Here is a 17870-nt window from a genome sequence, read left to right as displayed (position 1 = left end):
TAATTTTTCATTAAAATATTCATAATCAACTCCCTGCTTCAGCTGCTCCTGCAATTGTTGCCAACTTTAATCAACACATTTTGACAAATGGAGGAATTTATTTATTTTTAGTAAAACTTACTCTTTAAAGTATGTATTAAAATATCTGGGCAATTTTCCAGTGTTACATAAGACAACAGAGTAAGTTGTGCAATTAAAAACTCAGAGACCCTCTCTGCATCTCTTCCACCATGTGGTACGTGAGGAATCAACACGCCATAGGTAGAAACTTCTAGGAGGAGAGAGTCAGATATTTCCTCCCCACATGCTCCAACTCCTCAGGTCCCACATGCCCACTACAGACCCCAGAATTATCTGCGCAAACTCCAGGATCACAAGCCGCTCACATGCTGCTGTGGTCAGGCACGGGATGCAGCTTAACTGGCTGCAGGAACGCAGTAGAGCACACAGGAATGACCGTCACAGGATAAACCCGCCCTCAGGGTTCCTATGAGAGAGCCGAGTACAGATACGCTGTGTATTTCTTTGAACTTGCAAGGAATTTCACCTTATATAAGCCTGTGGAGTTTACTGCGATTCAGACCAGCGACTCCTGAATATTCCAGACGCCAGATGATGCCAGTAGAGTTAATATTTCAATATTCCTATTCTTCAGCCAGACACAAGAGGGCAGTATGAGCTGTTTGTATGGAGGGAATCCTGCGTGAATTATTTGCACCCAATCACCTCTGGTGTAATGAGGTAATGTAAGAAATGACGAAAAAAAAAAAAAAGGGACCAAACTACTGATAACAGCACAAGATTCATTTTGCATATTAAACTTTGACCCCTTTAGCTGCATACGTGGAGTCGACACAGACCAATGTTTGGCTGCAAGAAGAAAAAATGTTGATTTGTCTGTTCTAGCTGGAAACAATAAAATCTGTGAGAAAATCCTTTAAAAAGGGTGGTATTATGAATTTTACAAGCAATTTTATAGCACAAAAATCAAGTGTTATCTTCAGTTATAAAAATGCTGTATATGGAGAAATAACCTACTTTTTCTTTACTTTGCTGCCTTGAAATGGGCTTCTATCCCTTCATGAAGCTCCTGCTCTTTCTGACACAGTAAGACATGTTTAGGCCTCCCTGAATGGCTGCTGTGGGAGATTCAAGCATTTCTCAAATATGTATAAAAGAATCAAAGCAACACTACATGTGTGTTTTTGATGAGGAAATAACATTAAACCATTACAACATTTTATTATTTCCAATGACATTATTTACAACATTATATTAAAAGTACTGAACTAGTTCCTTACTGATAACATAAAACACATTCTACAGTCAATACTGACATTCCTCTTTCATCCACCTATCTATTGGTTTATTTTTATTAAATGCATAGTTACATAAATGACCTGAGCACTTCGACCACTAAATGCGCTGTCGCAGATTGGTTAAGCGCTTGTGACCGCACACTCTTAAAAGGGCTTAAGGGTCATAACCTGCTGACTTTTATGTGCCTCATTTGTATTTAGAAAAAAGTCCAGTGGTGATTTTTAATCTTTTAAGAAACAAAATGTCAAATTAACTCCACACACCACATATTTCTCAATAAGAAATAAAGCAATAGCAAAACCCCTCCCCCCCAAAAAAAAATTACTTTTCCCCAGGTTATCACTTTCTTCCTGCAGGGTAGAATTAATACACAGCTGCAGCGTCCCCAGTCTATGTGCTGAGCGTGTTATCGGAGCGCTCAGGTAGTCGGAGACACTGTGACAGCTTGTCAGCCTGCGCTGACAGTGAACACCAAGGCTGCTTTTTGTTTGGATGCACCCAGACGTCACAGCAGCCTGCAGTGATGTGGAGGACAAGCTCTTTTAAACTCTTTAAAAGTTGCCAAAAATACCACTAGTAATAACAGTCTACATGGTATTCTGAATACTTAGCCTGCAGGGAGAAACCTGTCAGTAATTTTATAATAAATTAATTTCCATAAGTTATTTTATTTTGAGCTGTGGTGTGTAAGAAGGCAACCAGATTCTGGTAAATAAAATATAACAGGGGATGTGTTTGTTTGACTTCTACCTTAATTTTATTGTATTGGAAACAGGAAATCAATGTGATAGTCTTTATCACAATATCACAAACTTGTCTAGTTACCATGAGACAAATGGGCATCATTAAAACCCAATCTTCATGTGGTCTGTGAGGCAGGAAGCGTTTAAATTAGACTGAGTCTTTTATAACTGACGTCCTCGCTTCTCTGCTGGCGTTAAGCTGATGTTTTTAATTCTCTATTTGTCCCACTTAGAGGGAAATTATCAGAGAAAAGTGTCAAACCTGTAGATCAGCTGCGTGTCTATGGCAACTGTGGGCATCCACTGTTATCCAGAAATGCCATTGAATAATTGATTTGCTGAATCACACGGAGTCTCTTGTTCTGCGATTTGTGGAGGAGTGTGGGAATAAGAATATTTTATCCGATGGATGTTGCACGTCTGCCGAGGACACTCTGATGCACACACTGATTATGATTATGCAAACATAAGGAGTGCAGGTGTTGGGTTATTTCTTGTAGCGTTTATTCTGTCACTGTAATCTCATTTTCCTCCAACCAGGGGGAACTGTTGCTATTTTCTCCCCTCCCACATGCCCCACAAACTCTGCCTAACAGTGTCAGTGTCAGATTACGCTCATATTCTGTTATAATAGGATGATTTCCATCAGCTGTCATTATATCCCAATCCCCACATCATTTGACATGCTACACTCTATTACATGAGATTCAATTGTCTCAGTTTGATCAATTGTAATTCAATTATTGATACTAATTTTCACTACTGAAGTCTCACGAGTCCCTTTTTTGGTACTCTGCTTGCCATTATGTTTGTGTGTGTGTGTGTGTATGCGTGTGTGTGTGTGTGTGTGTGTGTGTGTGTGTGTGTGTGGGGATGTGTGTGTGTGTGTCTGCTTATGAGCATGAGGCAACTTGATTGCTGATTTTCTGCTTTACAAAAACAACGGTTTACCATGAAAAGTGATCCTAAGGTCATTTGCAATATCAGTGGGATGATGTAATACGGCAAGAGAGTTCTTTAAGGTTTGCATGAACTGTGATGTAAGTGAAAAATATGAGTGAAAATATTTGTTGTTGTTTTTTTTTTATTTTTGTTTTGTGAAGGCCTGGTACTAAAGGCCAGTATTACTTTATGGTAAAAGGCATAAAAAAAAAATACAGGGGGATTAAGTTACATCCTAAAATCAGAAGATGGAGCCTCTAGAAGCTCAAATTTTAAGTCCAAATGTGTTTTAAGAGCAGCTTAGTCTCCAGCTCACATCTGGTATGCAGTGATTTATGATTCATAGTGATCCTGTAAGCCATTATTGGCAGTCGATTCCTTTTTAAATGGTGCATTCAAGTGATCACTAACCCTGTTGTGGTCTTTTGGTCATCAGTCACCTCTTAATGCATGACATAATTTGAATCAATGGATGAAGGGGGCCGCTGCCAGATGTATCTGCTTGCAGTCAGTGTTCTCCCTTACAACAGGCTTATGTTGATAAAATTATAAAAACATAAAAAAGGAAAAGCCTGCGATGGACTGGCACCCTGTTCAAGTCACACCACGCCTCTGGAGTTTGGCACCAGCCCTGATTGTGATCCTACATGGACAAGCGGCTATAGACAGTGGATGGATGGATGGTAACATAATGAGTAGTCTGCTGTTGGTATTACTTAGGACTAAATTATTTAAAAATAGCTATTCAACCATTTAAAAAAAATTCTAGATCAAAAAGAGCAAAGCTAAATGATGCACAAACTAAATACTTGAACAGTTGTGGGTTTTGATAGGAAAGGATTGGCTCACAACCCATCTCGGCACAAATGATACAAAAAGCACAAGCACATAAACATAAAACAGTTTGAATTACAGAAACAGATAGAAATAAATCTTATGTCTGGGGAAGATTAATGTGTCTCTCGAGACATTTGGTGGAGGTGCAGTGAGGTGCCAGGGAAGCTTTTAAGGTTTATCCAGTCATTGTTTAACCTCAGCAAGAGCTGCGTTCTCATTATTTTCACAATTCTGAGCTTGTCTTTTTGCCGTCTCCAATTGCTTTGTGAATGGACCTTGCCAAGTGAGGTAGTGACAGTCCTACGTCACCGGACTCTAACAGGGGCAAGTTAGCTTCACCAGTTGAAGGAGTGATGATTGGTTTGTGTGTCCAGCCAGCTGCTGGGGTTTAAAAGCACAAAGAAGACTCAGAAATTATTTGCCTTTTACCAGTGTGTTCTTGGTTAAACCACTGTAATTGTTCATTATTATTTTTATTTTATTTAAGAACATTATGTGGACACTTTCAAAAATGATCTTATGCACAGTGCTGATGTCAATGCTTCACGACATATCTTGTTGTGCCGCGCTGCTGGCATAGCTTCTGAAAGCTCACAGCTGAGTGTAATATCGCCGCCTCCTTTTGAGCTATGACTGGCCAGACGCACGTCGGAGACAATTCATCTTTCTGAGTTCATGACGTTTGTAAATGTTATGTGAAAGAGGAGCCTCTGAGCCTGATCTTTGTTCTTCGGTGTTTTCAGTACACGACCTTAGATGTCCAATGGAGTGGTTTGTGATGTGTAAAATGGCTAGGACGAGAGTTAGCTTGTCCATGTCCAAGACAGTAGTTCTCACCTGTGAAAGCAGGTGATGTTCTGGAGCGTTGTTGTTCTTTGCCTCAGGCAAAGGAGTTCCAGTCTCTTCTGGTGTCTTTCACACTATTGATGGAAGGATGGAGTGGGAGATGGATGGACAGACTGGGTCCTTATGTAGTGTAATGTGGACACTGGACACTGCTCTACTCTGTTGGGGTGGAAGAAAATTAAGTTCGACCTGCATCTAACATCATGACCTAAAATAAAGGCTCCCTTCATATTCTCTAAGATGGGAACAAAAGATTACATTGTGTTTGTGTGAGAGACATGTCCGCACTTTCATCCTGGACTTACTGCCCCCATTATCTACTTTTATGCATTTTTGCATTTACGCAATAAATGCATAAATGGATTTTTATGGCAATTGTTGAGACAGAAAAAACAGTTATGTGAAGATATTGCTTTCTTTGCTTGGTTATGTTTTGTCTGAAGCCATGCGACTGGGTCGAAGCAAAATGTTCCAATTTTTTGTGAAATCACTACAATTATGGGTGATTTGAACAAACAAAAAAATCTGAATTGGCTTGGAAGGGAAACCCTGTCATGTAATTTAAATTCAGATTTCAAGCAAGATATATTATTGATCCCAAACAAAACAAATAAGCACATAAGATTTACTTTGTTTTTTCTTATTCTTCCCATGCATAATAGATTTTCTCTGGGTAATCCGACATATTTTCATGGTCACAAGACCAATTTAGAGTGGCCAATTTCCTGTTCATGAATGGTTTTTGACCAGTGTTTCCCAATACCGGTCCTCAGGGACCACTACCTTGCATGTCTAAGTTGTCCTTAGCTCTCAGTGACATGTACCTGGTTGTATGGCTTTGTTTTAACTTTTGACAACATGTTCAGGGTGTGCCCAGGCTTTCACCCAATGACCGCTGGAGATGAGCACTACCCCCTTATAATCCTGCAAGGATTAAACAGGTGTAGAAATTGATGGCTGATTCTCTGTTGAGCAGAATCCCTTTACAGTCACTCAGTATGCTTATATGTTTCTTTTCTTTTCTTCATCTGATCCAAGTTCTGCTCTACATTTTACTGAAATTCCAAGAATGATCAGAACAATTTTCACTGGACCTGAAGGTCGTCATAGACACTGTCGCTTAAAATCATTTAGTTTTGTGCTTAAATCTCTGCAGCCCTTTTACTTTCTGTTCAGCTCCATTGAGATTCTGTCAGTGTTTAAATTCATGCATCATAGAAACCTCCTTGAATCCAAAGTGAATATTCTGATCTTGTTAATGCCAAGTTCTTATAAACACTACAAAGTTTTACTATTTCTATTGATTCAATTAATAACTTTTTTCTGTTATTATTTTTTTTAAGTTTTAAGGCTTTTTTTTTACTGATGTATCTTACTCTGCAGTAACCCATCTACTGGGCTGTAAGAAATTGACTTTACATTACTGTTGAAATGTTCTGGTTTACTGTACACAGAAATTGCTTTTTTCTTCTTCTTCTGAGCAGAACTAGAGTTTGAATGAGAACCCATAAGCTGGTCTTTTGCAGAAAAAGAAGTCTGACAGTCTGGAACTCCGGAGATATTCTTAGTTGGTCTGTGAGCCAGTTGTGTCTGTTGTTCTTAAAAAGCTGAATATACATTAAATATATTTTGTTTCTACATGTGGAAGCACAAGGGCACATTTGTGTGAGGCATACAGACAGTTTGCAAGTGAACTATTGACAGTCTGATGGCTTTCTTGTTTTAAAACGACCCATAATTGTAAGAAAACATAGAACAGAGATCAGCTTAAGGTTACCACTATGTCCAACCTTCATGTGTTTGCACGACAAGGCAGTGTCTAAAAATGCACAGCTGTGTATGTGTACGCATATATGCCATGCTCTTTTAATGGTTCACTAATCCCAAGTGCATTTGGCAGACAAATTAATCCAAGCCTTGTCATAGCCAAGCTCTAAACCTGCCCCCCGCATGTATCCCGTAGACCCATCTCCATCTCTCTTTGGATCTCTCCCCGGGCTTTACTGTACCAGTATGCATCTCCAGATGGCATCGTGGAGGTAGGTGTGATGTGAGATAGAGAAGGAGAGACAGACAGCAAACAGAGAGATGGTGGGAGACCTGTGACGGACAAAGCCTCCTCATTGGAGCAGAGAGGAAGCGAGACAGAAAAGATAGAGACAGACAGAGAGAGTTATAGAGAGAGAGAGAGAGAGAGAGGAGGGGTGTTCATTTGTTGCCATAGTGAAAAAGTAGATTAACCACAGTGAGCATGATGCCGTGATGCACTGGTGAGGGATGCTGTGTTTCTGTGGGAGTATTCACCCCTGCAAGCTGAGGTATGTGACTCTTAACTTCTTTTATTTGGTATGCACAGTTGAAAACAACATTTTACACGCATTTAGGTGACCTAGTCCAAGCAACTCATCATGCATTTCAGAGATGGAAGTATTTCCAGATAACTCTCTGTTTCTTGGACACCTTTGGGAATATTTCTTTGCAAAAGGAAAACAAAAATCTAAAAAAAAAAAAAAGCCCCAACAATTGCAATTTGAAAATGTTGTTTAGAGCCAATACCTGATCCATAAATTTATGAGCAACATTAAGCTGCAGTTTGTAATTGTATTTTCAGACAAAACTGTTTCTGAAATCTTATTGTCTGCATATTTAGCCACAGTGGAGGTCAAGCCACACTTCTGGCTTTCTTTCGCACAAAAAGCAAGAAAAGATGAAAAAAATATTATAGAAACAGTCATATATTTTGCATTCGTAGGATCTGAAAAGAATATATTTGAAACACTAATTTTCTTAGAGTCTCAAGAAGCTTGTTGTGTCTGGCAGCTTCTGTGTTGTCATTGCATAATGGAGACCATAGTGAGATGCTTCCATTAGATTTGCATTGACTTCTTTATCATTAATGATTTAATCTCTGTGGCTCTGTAGCTGGATGCCAAACAAATCCGTATAGGTTAATGGCTCTTTTACTCTCATGCGACCGCATTGAAACTTCAAATGTTAATCGATCTCCTCCTCTGCGTCGTCATCTCAGCCCATGGAGTCACCTCTGGAGCCTGTCTCATCTGTGAGAAGAAAGAGATACACTCAGTCTATCTTGATCCGAAACATCTGATTAAACGCACATAAACGGGCAATTACAGCATAATAAGCTGACATCCACCTCTTTTATAGAAGGCATTAAAAAATTGAAAAATCAAGAAATCATAAGCAAAAGACACAGCTGAGAAAAAGAAACAATGAAGGCTTTGATTTTTGTTCTGCTTGCTGGTATCCTAATATCGACTGATATCTTGTATAACAAAATTTGACACAGCCTATTAAAGAAATCAAATTAGCTGCTCTGATTGACAAAATTAGGCACTTAAATGTGTCATAACTGCAACCAGTTTCTATGGCAAGCCATAGTAGCATATGATCAGCCAGCAGTCTAAACTCCATATAAACACTGTGATCAGGGTACAAAGATGAGTCCCTGTGTAATCTGCCTCTGGCCCTTCACAAATCACCAACAGAGAAGGCTGAGAGTTTTCGAAAACGTCTCCTCTTATGCAGTACCATAAGTGGCACAGTGCAGAGTGCCAAGGAGCCCTCTGTGTGAAATCAGTGTCCAACATCTCACCTGTATCATTATTTGTTTTGAACAATACAAAAATTGCTTATGGGTTAAATTAGTTTTTTATATCTTACTCGGCCGACGTACCTAAAATAACAACACTGACATTTCAGTTCCACTGATTTTATTAGTGAAAAACTGTTTGTCAGCTCATAACTTTTTAAAAGTGGCTGCATTGTTTTTAGTAGTCTGCTGATTTTTATAGTAATGTTATGTTTTACTTGAGGTGCTGCTGGGTACCATTTAGAAAAACGAACCATTTCAATGGCTGTGGTGGAGCGAACGTCAGGAAAGTCAATCTTTTCAGGCTGCCCATGGTGTCAAGGAAGAGTTTCGGTTTATCCATGTTCTCTTTCATAATAACCTATAAAGTTACTCTAGAAGAGGCGAAAAGAGGACGACATCATTTATGCTGTTTATCTGTCTTAATTTAACTTTAACTTGAATAAAGTCGCATAAACATCCCACCCAACATCATCAGTGTTCCAGTACTAAGTTAGAAAACCAGCTGCTTGCTGTCTTAGTATTAGAAATTCTTGCAAATAATGTTTCACACCATTTTGTACAATCAGTCTCATGGTGAACAGCGTTTGTTGCACATACTTCAGAAGACAGATTTGAAATATAGGTGCATGGTTGGCCTGAGGGCTGCACAGTGGCGCAGTTGGTAGAGCTGTCGCCTTGCAGCAAGAAGGTTCTGGGTTCGATTCCTGGCCTCAGTCTTTCTGCATGGAGTTTGCATGTTCTCCCTGTGCATGCGTGGGTTTTCTCCGGGTTCTCCGGTTTCCTCCCACAGTCCAAAAACATGACTGTCAGGTTAATTGGCCTTTCCAAATTGCCCCTAGGTGTGAGTGTGTGTGTGCATGGTTGTTTGTCCTGTGTGTCTCTGTGTTGCCCTGCGACAGACTGGCGACCTGTCCAGGGTGTACCCCGCCTCTCGCCCGGAACGTGAGCTGGAGATAGGCACCAGCACCCCTCCCGACCCCACTGAGGGACAAGGGTGACGGAAAATGGATGGATGGATGGGTTGGCCTGAACTATGTTCCAGCTTCAAACTTGGAAAAACTGTGACATTAGCTAATTAAACTCTGCACTCAGCTATTGCCCTGTATTGCCTTGCAGCAAGAAGGCCCTGGGTTCGAAATCTGGCCCTGGAGTTTGCATGTTCTCCTTGTGCATGTGTGGGTTCTCTCCATGTACATAACTCCCCCAGTCCATAAACAAGACTGTTGGACTATTTGGTGTGTGGAGTCAGTGTACTCTGCGGCTTTCATTGGAGAAAGGCACCGGCTCCATTACAACACCGCAAGGATTAGCTAGACTGTGAATGGACAGACTTAAGTTACCTCACAACAAAGATAACGTTGGATGCCAATATTGTTGTTGAATATTGTTGCAAACTAAATTTTCCTCACTACTCTCTTTTCTAACATCACAGAATCCCCTCCACTTTGTCTGATCTTGACTGCTAAGGAATATATCAGTTGTGGTTATAAAGGATGGTGAAAACTTATTCATTGTGCTACATTAATTATCAGAGAGCAGAGTTTTATGCCATAGCTGCTGAAATATCATAGCCTACCAAATATTCAACTGAAGTGATCCATTGGACATACTGATAATGAGATGGCCATTGCAATTCAATATGTACTTAGGCGTAATTGTAACACTTGAAGAACATATTCACTTTTAAACATGCAGTATGAAGTCTATATTTAACACAATATAAACAATCTGAAGCAGTTTATTGTTTATTGTTTAGGCTATTGCTGGACTTTATAGCGGCAGGCGTCATATTAGATTTTGTAGTTTGGTTAGATGAGAAAGCTCCAACCTCATCAGAATATTTAGGTAAGTTCATGGTTTTTCAAATACACCATGATACAATATGTGCCAAATAAGATAGTAAGCATTACAAAGAAATCAATACACACTCTAAGATCTGCTTGGCTAAAACAAACCAACACATTTGGGATTATCTTGCTAACCACACATGCTAAATGTATACAGGTGTAGGCATATTTAATACAACAGGACTGAGACAAATGGGAAAATGTAAGGCAGAAATATAGAGACACTCCCACCTGAAGACAGTTTGGGGTGACTAAGACATGTTTTGGGGCTGTGAAGCTGTAGCGTACCCAGAGATGACCCACACATTCACATGGAAAACAACACATTTATCACCAATTATTTAGAAACCTTGTTACCCTGTAGACTGAAAAATCGACCCAATGTTTGATTAAAAGTGGCCAGACTCTACTCCAACTAAATGCCCCAGGTATACACCTGCACAGCCAACTAAAACACTGAACACTCACACCTCACTGGGTCTGTACGGGACAGGAAAGTGGTGCAAGCTAAAAGCTGACTGTTTGTAGCTGAGCTGTAAAAAAAAAATTTGGAGAAGAATGCTTCAGAGAAGCAGCTCTGCTGAATGAATATGAGCAGCAGCAGAGGGGGTCGTGGAGAGCTGGAGGGAGAGGGGTAAGAGGGGGGGGGGATAATATGAGGGGAGATGTGCTGAAAAGAGGAGGAGCAGAGGGGTGTGTTGAAGGAGAGAGGTGTTTGGAGAAGAGGCTCAGGTGTGCGTGACTGGAAAACGGAGGAAGCTTCGGAAGCTGCACAGCGATCTGCTGCTGCTGCTGCTGCTGCTTTCGGGCTGCTTGACATTGGGGTATCGGCAGTCTCTTTCGCCTGTGGCGGCAGCATGCATCTTAATTGTGAAGCGGGACCGTGCGGGTGATTTCAGAGAGACATGACGGACCCCATGAGGTAAAAGATCTGAGTTAAGATTTGAGACAAATACGCCTGCAATGGAAGAAAAATGTAATTTATTCACTAAGGATATACTCAGTGTTCTGTTTTCTGACTGGAAAATATTTGTCGCACTTTTCTTGCATTAACTTGCGGTAACATCTGGGTTTGCCATGTCTCACTTAGAAGGTAACCTAGTTTATGGAAACATCCCGTTCCTCTGGTGTTAGTGGGGACACACACAGTCGCATCAGTGAGACTGAGGGGGGGACTGAACCCCGCTTTTCATCCGTGCATGTTGCAGCAGTGTTCATTTCAGACGGTGTCTCTGTCATGTTTTTGCGCCCTTCGGTCATTATAAATCATGTTTAGTAAGACTGGGTGCAAATGTTGGGCTCTTATCGTATTTTGCGGTAGGGCTGTTGCAGTGCTGCGCCAGTCCTTCTCCTTGGAGAGCCAGGCACTTTGACCAGACGCGGCTCCGTCAGTGATTAATTAAGGGCTTGCAAAATGTCAGATCAGTCTGGTAATTAAACTCAGAATACATGCATGCAAAAAAAAAAAAAAAAAGGAAAAGGGGAAAAAAAAAGATATTACAGTAGGTATCTGCATAGCGGCTATCAGAGGAAAGTCTAAACGGATTGCAGGAGAGGCGACAAAAAGTCAATGGTTTTTCGGTGAGTTATGCATTCTATTGCACACCTTTTGTGATGTTTGCATCAGGTAGCGGTGCTACCTTGCTATTGACACATGTGGTCATATTACTGAGATTGTGTAACAACCATTTAAGCCTGCCAAACTGAACAGCAGCCTTACAGGTGCATGCTCTCAGCCATGAATGCCTGAAATTCTCTATTTAGAAGAAAGTGCACACCTGAAAACAAACAACTCCCCCCTACCCCCCTAATTTCCTTTGGCAGTATTTTTAATCTGAGCTTTGGAAATTGCTCCTAAAATGTCGCAGAGGTCATCCCAGAAATGAAGTGATGATCTTTATTGATAACCCCTTGAATTAAAAAAAGAAAACTTCTAAAATATTGCTTTCCCTGGATCTCTGGAGAAGATAGCCCCCTCACTCAGGAATAAACACACACTGCCAAACGCCCACTCAGCAAAACAGCAAAAGCCTTCCTTGAATGGGGGAACAACAGAAAAAAGCAGAGTGACCTATTTACATTTTAGAGACTAATTCCAGAAACAACATGATATAATGTCGGTGTTGCCTATTGTTTTTTAAGGGGTCCTATGAAATGTAGCAGTGTGTACACATTTGCCCTTAGAGAATGAGTCTGTGCAGCAGGAGAGTGAAGCGCTCACTCCAACAGGGTGATAACAGAATGGACCTCTTTTAAATTCATGTGGGTGGACATGCATCCATTTGTGAATGGTATATTGGGTGCTTGCTTGCGCTTTTTCCATCCTGTGTTTTTTCCCCAGTTTGGGTAGGTGAATAATTGCACGCAGCTTATTGATGTACATTCGCCGTTTGATGATCCCCCTTACCTCTGATCTGCTGACAGGAAAGAGCACAATGGGGTTTGCATTGAAATTCTGCATATGATGAAAAGAGCTACTCCGGTTTAGTTAAAGTCTCCAGACACTGCCCACTGTTGCACTTGTCTTAATTACAAACACAACTACCTTAACTACGCAGAACAGAGAGGGAAAGAAAACTTCATTTTTTCATATCCTGTGGAAGGTAATGTCTTCTCCTTGCAACCTAGTAAAATAAAGGTTTTCTCAACACAGACAGCAGCACTAATAAGATGCACTGTATTAAAGTAAGGCTGCAAAGTAGAGGAAGTTTTTTTTTTGCATCCCTTTATGTTGGTGTAGAAGTTATTTCATTGAGGTTTATTGTACACTTGTGAGTATTTTAGATAGAACTAAAGGTATAACTGCTTAATGGTGTGCAAGAAACGTTCCTTTAGGGAATGAGTTGCCCATTAAGCCTTAACAATAAGACAGCAACATGGACGAGAATGATACGGGAACCCAGTAAGCGACTCAGAGAATTGCAAATAAAAACGGGGATTCTTGTTGGGAGAGATTGCTATAATCCACTTCATTTCACAGCAACCCTTTAACACTGGCATGGGGGTGATGCATTTGATTTTACCCTGAAATTTCAGAGGAAAGCCCAGTGGACAAGGGGGGGCGCAGATCATTTCAAATTCAAAAACATGTACTTGAAATTATGTTTCATCATACTAGTTTAAACTTGGTAAAAATTCTGAATTTTCTGTAGCTGCTGTGAACAAAAACCTGAAGTTATAGCTGGAGAAGATTGTCATGTTGTAATCCTGACCCGTGCTGCTTTTAAGTGCTTGGAAAGAGGGAACCAAAAGCAGAGTTGGAGTCAAACGCCAGACTATAGAGGTTTAAAGGAAAGCAAGAGGAAACTTGAAGCCGTAGTCGAAGAGACGATGGAGATGAAGCTTCGTAGCAGACGAAGGTTTGGGAGCTGGCCGAGCTGGAGCTGAGGACAGAGAATCCAACAATTAGAATAACTTCAACAAGCCTGAAGTTATTCAGAGGCCAGGACCAGTACCGTCACTGAACCTGAAGATCTGCTGATGAGTGGATGTAGAAAAGGAAATTTATGGAAGGAGGTGATCGGAAACAGTTTCGCCAAAGTCCCAAGGAGAAGACCGCCTAGCAAGTTGGGCTAGTCATGACACTGTTTGTGTCTCCTTTATATTTAAAGCCAAGTTTAATCTAATTGGATGAAGTTTGGAGAAAATTGTAATATGTATGAGTAAACATGATGGACTACAGTTTTATTTCTATAAGATCACAAATTTTGATTTCTGTGAGGGAGGCCTGTATGCCATCTTCACGGTTGAAATGCCACCATCAAACAGCATTGAAATCGAAATGGAAAAATACTTAAAGGAAAATTAATTAAATGTTGTTGTAACTCATATTATTCAAGATTCTCCAAAGAATTGTTGCAGATGGTGATGGCAGTGAGTAGGAAGTGTCTCCTAGAGCAGTCTGTATAACAATGAATTTGAAGAAGCCTCTGACTGAAGACTCTTTGTTTTTCTGTAACAGTTTCATGAAGAGAATGCTCAGGGTTCTCCACAATTTTCTTGATTTTTCTGAAGAATCCTTATTTACTCTATCCTCTCCAGAGGTGCCACAGTAATCCCCAAGACAAAACTAGCCTTCTTTATGATGTGGTTTAGCCCATTGAAGTCCCTGGTTCTGATGATGATCAACCTCCCCTCCCTCCCCCCACAGATGATGGCAGAGGAGATGACACTCTCAACAACAGACTTATAGAGATAAACAACATCTTGCTGGAAACTTGGAAGGATCTAAGCTTCCTCTGCTGCTTCAAACTGAAAAAAAATAAATAAATAAAAAAGAATTCTTGTATGCACGAACATGAAAGTATTTTTTTGCTTTTCTGATATAAAAATATGATGATAGTACATCATTACTTGTGTATTCAGCTGAAACCTACGGCTCTGACACTCTGACATCCCACACATAATCAACAATCAACAAAACTCTAGATCTGTCATGGCTCAGGGACGGATCGAGCCGCTGCTGAGACGCGAGTGACACGCAGCAGGCCTGCATGGTCTAATCTGTTGATATTAGAGCCAAAAATGAAAATCTGAATGTTGTGAACAAGCAACATGCTGCCACTATGAAACCGGACCGAGACCTGAGGCGTCTTTTTAAACCTCGGCACTGGCTTGCTCATGTGTTTCACCAGCAGACAAGGGCGAAGGGGAAGCGGAGGGAGTGAGAAGCAGAGACTGACATGCAATTGCATCATAATTAACTGGGAGTACGTGCACAGCACAGCTTAGTTTGGCTTTTTTCATTCATTATTGGAGCAGCAGTGAGCCTTCCCGCCAGCTCGACACGCCCATTTTGATTCAAACAGACTACATCTGGGGATGTCTGTTAGTTACAGCTCGTGCTTTTTTATTTCTTTTGTCTCACCCTGACTTTTATCTACAGTTTTTGCCAAACGTCGTCTCTGTCTTCTCATTCCGACTCATACCGCCTTGGTCCGCAACCCGGCGTTTCTTTCTACTTTTCTAGATTGGCTGATTGTATTGAAGTAAAGCATTGGTGACGTAGTGATGTCAAACCGAATGCTGGAGACATGCAGGCAGATGGCTAATTAAAGGTTCGCTGAATGGATGTCACTTCTGTTCCCACAATTTAACGGACTGTTATTCCCCACTCAGATTTTTAGGGCGAGTTAAAAAATTTCTGTTGCATGCATGTTGCAACTCATTTATCACGCATGTAGTAAAATTGATGTAACTGCTAACTGTTATAGCAGTGACCTGATAAGCCGCTCTGGCTGTGCTAACATTGATTTACTCACCTCAGCACATTATTTCTTCTAATTAATTCAGATCCACTTAGGTATTGTCTGTCTATCAAAACGAACAGAGCATGATATCTCTGTTTTCAACTCTTTTTTTTTAAAGTGGGCTACAATGTAAAATTGACCTTTTTTTTTTAGCTTTATTTCATGTTATAATGTTATTCCCTCTTCAAAAACATACCTGGAGTTCTGCTTTGATTATTTCATGCACATTTGAGAAATCCTTTAATCTCCTGTGGAAGCCATTTGGCGGCTTGCTCTTACCAAGCGCCGCCTTTTCCACAAAACTCCACCTCAGAGCAGCAGTCTCCAGCACAGCCCCATCAGACTAGCGGCAGCAATTTAGCAGGAGCTTCTTAAAGAGACAGAAGCACAGTCAAGTTTCTTTTAAGTCATGTTTGATATGCGCAGCACTTTTTAAACCACCGATTGTGCTATAAAATGGCAGTGTATCCCTGGAAGTTACATAATAATGCTTCTTTAAAGGATACAAATCAGAGGCTGTATGACCTCTAATTTATAGTCCAAGTGCACAAGTAAGAGCCTTGGCAAAGTTTTGGCCTAAGGATTTATATTTGCTCAACATTTATTTGGAGCAAGCAGGAACAATCTAAACTCATCAGTTTTTCATTATGAAGAAATATTTCAGTGCTTAATTTTTGTGTCTAGTCACAAAGGGGCAAAGCCTAAAGAAATTCGCGAGACAAATTAGAGGTGCAGAGTGTGCATGCGTCAGACCTCGTTAATGTCATCAGAATGTTGCAGAAATCTTTTCAGAAAAGCAGCAGTTCTTCACAGCTGCTTCAGGCGTGAAATGCTGTGGTGTTTGAGATATTGATATCATGTTGACACAGTGGTGACTCTGCTCATTCACAGTGATGTAGAACTATTCCCCAGGAAGCGCAGTACACGAGCTGGGCCAGCGTTTGTGAGGCATCAATACCTTAGGCATGTATAGAGAGCTGGTCTACAGCCAATGCTCTAGTCATCACGTTAAGCTGAAAAAATAAATGGCTGCACCGAGTGCCTCTGTAGCTATGTGACCATGTGCAAAAGCTGAAGCTTTTACTGTCACAGATTTTCTCTGAGACAAGCCACCTTGCTTTGTGTTATTGCTATTTGCTTCTAAGTCCTTTTTCCCATCTTCACGTTGTCAAAAAAGAAAAATGTTACTCAGACACACTGATGCTAAATATTATTTTCAGATTAGATATATTTCACGAGTGTATGATTTATAGCTGACCTATCCAGGGTGTGCCACAGAAACATGCCCTGGTATGACATTGCTGTGGATGTTATCTTATCGTGTGTAATATTTACATAATAATTTCTCCTTGTCTTTGGCTCAAGGAAACTTTATGCTAAGTAATAAAAATCTCTTCGGACTTTAATCAGCAACCAACCAACATTTGACATACTAAGGTTTCCTGACTAAATGCTATGACTTTTCCACTTGTTTAATATTCCAAACACAGCAATTCCCCAACAGTCTCAGCTGTTCAGCAAACATCTTGGCTTCTCCTGTGCCCTAACAGCAGGAATTATGAGAAAAATGCCCATTTACAACTTTGCTTGTCAAGTCAAGAGTAAACATGTCAAAAATGCATTAGAACCAAAAGTTTCTGACCTATTTCCACAGATGCTGCAACTCCAGAATCAGATATTTAATGCCTTTTCACTGACGCCTTTTAGAAATTCTTGCAGCAAATGTTGTGATATAACGACAGGACCTGGATTCAGCACAACTTAAATAGCTGATTTAAGCATTCTAGCTGATTGCAACTCACAAGTCACTTACTGTACAGCAGTCCTGGACTGAGCTAGGCAGAACAGGGTCCAAACTAGCAACCCGCCGGTTACAGGATAAACTCCCGTCACTGCCACAGTCCACCTAATGCAAAACCAAACAAGATTCTGTTTGATTATCTCAAGTTCTATTAAGTGATTCACTGTGTTTTTCTTAAAATAATCGGTTGATTATGCATTTAACATTTACCGTAGTAACTTTGTGGTTACTACCGTATTTTTGGACTATAAGCCGCTACTTTTTTCCCCACGCTTTGAACCACGCAGCTTACAGCCCGGTGCGGCTTTTCTGTGGATTTTTCTTCCACCACCAGGGGGCTCTGTACCAGGAAGTGAATCATTGGAAGTTAAAATTGGAAATCAAAGAAGAAAGCACTGATTTTCATTTAGAACAAGCACATGCTAGCAGTAGGCACGACGGAGAAATTTCTTCAAACTCATACCCCCTCATCATGGAAACCACACGAAGAAGTTCAAATTATGCCACTTTTAAGTTGAAGCGTAAGCTCGGCGTGAACGAATCCATGGAGACGCAGGGCTGTGTTCTTAATAGCAGATTTATTAAGGACGCAGCCCTCTGCTGCCTCCTTGTGGAAAACCGAGAGCGGCGGAGATACCAGCGGCTTATTGCTTGGTGCGTCTTATATAT

General features: G+C 40.6%; 1 protein-coding gene across 3 annotated transcripts in view; it reads left to right on the top strand.

The window, feature by feature from the left end:
* The first annotated feature begins 6897 nt into the window (after positions 1-6897).
* Positions 6898-17870, top strand: part of grm5b (glutamate receptor, metabotropic 5b) — a 67426-nt gene continuing 56453 nt past the window's right edge. The window contains exon 1 of one of the 3 annotated variants that reach the window (XM_016677400.1): positions 6898-7006. The gene's annotated coding sequence lies outside the window, so the exon portion shown is untranslated. The other 2 variants (XM_007564103.2, XM_016677401.1) reach the window with 2 other exon arrangements.

The sequence above is a fragment of the Poecilia formosa genome, unplaced genomic scaffold (assembly GCF_000485575.1).
Source record: "Poecilia formosa unplaced genomic scaffold, Poecilia_formosa-5.1.2 Scaffold155, whole genome shotgun sequence".
NCBI lineage: Eukaryota > Metazoa > Chordata > Actinopteri > Cyprinodontiformes > Poeciliidae > Poecilia > Poecilia formosa.
This window is presented reverse-complemented; position numbering and strand designations above follow the sequence as displayed.